This window comes from Neopelma chrysocephalum, unplaced genomic scaffold, assembly GCF_003984885.1.
Source record: "Neopelma chrysocephalum unplaced genomic scaffold, ASM398488v2 Primary Assembly neopelma1_5156, whole genome shotgun sequence".
Lineage (NCBI taxonomy): Eukaryota > Metazoa > Chordata > Aves > Passeriformes > Pipridae > Neopelma > Neopelma chrysocephalum.
Window position 1 is genome coordinate 1 of NW_020898253.1, and position 4,628 is coordinate 4,628.

The following is a 4,628-nucleotide window of genomic DNA, read 5'->3' on the forward strand; positions in this document are numbered from 1 at the left end:
AGTACTGGTGCCACAGCACAGCCTGCAGCCCTTGCCCACCCTGCCCATCCTGCCCTCTGCATCCCAGACCTGATCTTACCTTTTTTGAAGGGAGGCTGTGAGCCCCCAGGGCCAGGATGAGCAGCAGGAGATATGGAGTTACTTGCACCATCTCTGCAGCAGGCAGACAGCTGATGTACCTTGAGATGTGCTCCTTGCAGGACTCTGCTAATGCTCCTGCTCCTTCTCCTTTTTATTGCTGCCAGAGCTGTGGGTGGCAGCTCTGGCCAGGGCATTGTGCAATCCGGGTGTTTCCAAAGTCTTGGTTCCCAGCCATATGAGGGGGTAATTGCAGCAGACATTCCCAGAAAAGACTGCTGGAAATGCCCCTCCTTGCTTCCCCTGCACCTCGCAGATCAAATCTGGCTTCTACCAGGACTGTCAGCAATGGTGAGATGGGAAAACCCCTCTCTGGAGCTGTTGTCCATTCTGCCACCTATTTGCCATGTCACTGCTGTGCCCAGGAGTGCCAGGGAGCCTTAAAGCCAGTGCACCTCAGGACTGGCCACAGCACACAGCTCACCCTGCTCTTCCTCACCAGACATGATCATGCAAACCCACCCAGCATCCGGATTCCCTCGGGACATTGTTTTTGGCCCCCACACTCAAAGTGCCCAGTGCCCTCTCGCCTGGAGCTGACATGAATGTTTGCTGCTGTTTTTACAAACTGGCTTGTGTTTCTTGGAAGGAAATTATTTAGTTAATGAAAAACCAATATTTCCTGAATATCTTGGACATTGTATGTTAATGCTGACAAAAGTTGTACTTACATAGGGATTCTTGAATCACTATAAGTACATATTATATAACTCCCCTTACGTTATAGTTGTTGCTGGCCAGGAAGGCTGAAGTGGCTGGGTTCACGCCAGAGTTTCTCACCCATTTCTCAATGCTTTTCAAGGCAGGCTCCAAAAATATATGTTTTAATTCAACCAGTCCTCAGCAAGAGTCCATCAGCAAGAGGTGATGGAGCCCTATTCACCAGAAAATAGTCATTTTCTCAAAATGGAGACAGGGCAGCTCTTGGCCACATCTCAGAAATACTTTTCAAATTTTTCTTTCTCTTTAATCTCACATTTGAGACCCAGTTTCTCTCTGACAGTAAAATTCAATGCCATCCAGGCTGGAGAGCCCTGCATTTCTGCTGCTGGCTTCTCCACAACCCCCTTTCCTCTCTCCAGGAGTCCCACAGCCCTCTGGCACCCCTGCCTGCAAGAGATCCCTGCCCAGAGGGCTGGCTGCCTGCAGGCCATTCCTGCCCCAGTGTTTGTTGTCTCAGAAATTAACTGCACAACAAGGTATGTTTTCCCACATCGCTGCTGTTTTGCTCTGACTGTTTTTTGGCAAGCAGGTGCTGCCTGGAGTGTGGCCGACGTTTGTGATAAAGGTCAGGGTTGGTCTGGAAAGGTTTCAGGGGGCAAGAGGGGCAGACATCACCCCTCTCTATTACACCCTTGCCATCTGCCCTCTGTTATCAGCCCCCCTCTATCACCCCCTCACCATCACCGTGGTTCAGGGAGCTCCAACTCCAGTAGGAACCCTGGGGATGGGCAAGATCTCCATGCCCAGCAACCCACAGTTTATTCCCAGCTGTAGGTTCAAGTTTAGCATCACACAAACAATACTGGGTATTTCTGTCCAAAATCTTTATTTTTCTTCTATGTAACACTCCCTGTCCCACCGGTGTACATTCCAAGTGCAGGGATCAGCTCAGTGCTCAAGGAGGCAAATTTCTTGACCAACCTCAGTTGAGTCAAAAATAAAACAAGCCAAGAGCTGGGGTATCTCCATGGGTTTGCACCTTCCAAAGGGCAGAGAGCAAAGTAGCTTGGAGCTGGCAATCATTGCTATGGCTAAATTCTGCAATGCCATTCCTGAGCCCTGGTGCAGCAGGAAGCGGGTGAGGGACAATGGGCAGGCAGGGAAGCAATGCAATGCAGAAAGCACTGAAGAAGCTAAAAATTGACAGGGCTGTGGTTTAAAACCCATCAGTATCAGGAGGTTATGCAAAATAAGGGTTAATCATAAGAAGGAATAATAAGAAGAAAGGGTTAATAAATAACTCAACTTACTTCCTCAAACTGGGACTGAATCAGCCTTGAAAAACAGTAGTACAGGCTGTACTGTAATGAAAATCTGGGACTAAGGACTGTCCTCCCTGTCTGCAGCTGTGCCCATGCAGAAGCTGCTGAAAGCTGAGTCTATCACATAAAAGATTTATTGAGGTGATAGGGCCAAAAGAGGAGGAAAAGGCAGAAATATCCCTTTATACAGACTGAACACCTCAACCTTTGAAAAAAATCTTGCAGACAGCCTGTTGCCTGGGGTTAAAGAACAATGCTGATGGGTTGCAGCAACACCAGCCATGTCAGAAGCTGTGCTGGCTTCAGTGCCTGCTTTTGTCCCTTTCCAGCTGGATCAGGACATTGTTGCTGCTGTCGGCAGCTTCCAACACAAGACAAGTGGAAGTGGGAACTGCAGGTGAGCCACACTGATGTCTCAGCAACCATGTCCCCACTGGCCTCACCATGGGGACCCTAGGGGAGGGCATCTCTGTCCCTCTCCATCATCAGTGGGCTCTGCCATGCCAGGATGACACCAGCTGGTTTGGGGGAGCCACATCCGGGACGATATATCCTTCCTGGTTATCGTTATTCCTCTACCCACACGGATGCAGGAACACTCCCCTGGGGAGTGAAGAAAGGCCCATTTGTCACCCACTCGACAGCATTGGGCTGCTGCAGTGATCCCCTGCCTGCACCAGCTTCCAGGAAGGGCAAGTAGCTGATGAATGGTCACAACTGGTAGGACAGGCTGCTGCCTACCCCAGCCCTGAAGGCTATTAAGGATTAAGGGAGCACTAAGCTCTAAAGTGGACACAAAGAGCTTATAGTCCTTCCTGTATGTCCTCAGAGCTCTCCTGCCCTTCACTGTAATATTCTCAGAAATCCCCTGCCCTCCCTGTGATGTCTCCAGACCTCCCCTCCCTGTGATGTCCTTGATGCTCTTTTGTCTGTCCAGCTTCATCTGACCTTGCACAGGTCCCCCGTGCATCCCCAGAGGGGCTGGGACTCTCCCACCATGTGGGTGTCCTTTGTCAGGAGGTCAGCAGCCCCTCCTATATCAAAGGGGTCGAGCGGGCGCGGGGCAGCAGCACAGGCAGAGCCCGGGCACCGCTCACAGCCACCACCACCAACGCCATGGGGACCCTCGGCTGCTGCTGCTGCTCAGCCTGGCCCTGCTTGACCTCCACGAGGCTGCAGCCAGGAAGGTAAGGGCAGCCCTGGGGCAGTCTGGCCCTGCTGAGCCATGCTGTGCTGTCCCAGGCTGCAGGGTGACTGGATGAGGAGCTGTGTGCCTGGCTGTGCCATACCATGTTGTCTGATGAGCTGCATGCTCTTGTTGTGCCCTGCTGTGGCATCTGATGCCATCCCACTCCATGCCATGCCATCCCACAAGCATCGTGAGTGACCAAGGAGGCTGCCAGCTCTGGCTGTGCCGTCCCTGGGGGTGCTGTTGGTCACCTCCCCTTGGTGTAGGAGGGTATCCATCACTCCCAGCTCTCCCTTGCCCTCCCTGGGAGGAAGAGGTGCTGTCCCAGCCACTGCCCATGCCACTGATCCCTGGTGCCACACAGAGGGGCCTTGCCAGCCCCATACATGCAGGACATATGTCCCACTGCTTAGGGAGGCTGCAGGGATGGCTGTGACTCATCACTGCCCGAGGCACCCACACAGTCCCCAGTCTTCATCTCTGTCTGTCTGGGGACACAACACGAAGGGCAGTGGATCTCCCTATCCCCCAGCCCTCCCTAACGAGGCTGGCATAGCCTTCAAGTGTTGTGCTGACAGAGAAAGAAGAAAAAGAAAACAAGGTGCCCAGCCCTGGGCAGAAGGCACATGGTTTGGTTAGTGCCAGCCTCTGGCACAGCTGCTCACCACAGAACCCTTTTCTGTCTCCTGGCCTTACCCTGACCTGCAGGCAGCAGAGGAGCCAGCAAGGGGCAGGGGGCAGGTCTTGCCTGCCATTGCATCTGGAGAGGTGGGTTGGTGCCTTGAGCAAAAGACCATGTGGCTTCTGCGGTCACACGTGGACGACATTGAAAATGACTGGAAAGTCACCAGGTGAGCTCCCTGTCCCTGCCCTGTACAGATTCCCTGTCCATCCCTGGGGGGGCTGGAGCTGCTACAAATGAGTGGTTTGGGTTGCTTCCACCGTCACTGTCGAAAGTGTTGGCAAAAGTAGGTTTAATATCAGTTTGCAAAAGCGCGACTCAGCAAACTTCGATGGCAAGGTTCACTCTATTGCTTGCTGTGTGGGTAAAAGCATGTAAAAATAACACCCTCTGCAGGCCCACTAAGGTGAAAATGCTATGGGAGAATACAGGGCTGGGTGGGCATTTGGACGTTGTCATGTCCCACCCTCACATCTTCTTCTGTGTCCCTGCAGGGTCGGCACCAACATCTTCACTCGTCTGCAATTACAGACGGAGTGACAAGGGCAGCAGGGGCGTTCCCAGGCCAGCAGCAACACTGGGGGGGAAGCCCCCACTCCTGCCCCACCACTTCTGTCTCCCAATAAAGCTTTGT

At 52.8% G+C, this 4,628-nt stretch overlaps 1 long non-coding RNA gene across 1 annotated transcript; it reads left to right on the forward strand.

The window, feature by feature from the left end:
• The first annotated feature begins 1,547 nt into the window (after window positions 1–1,547).
• LOC113979115 lies at window positions 1,548–4,622 on the forward strand. Its single transcript, XR_003537724.1, has 3 exons — window positions 1,548–2,520; window positions 2,631–2,843; window positions 4,489–4,622. It is a non-coding gene; the product is annotated as an uncharacterized LOC113979115 (long non-coding RNA).
• Window positions 4,623–4,628: the final 6 nt, after the last annotated feature.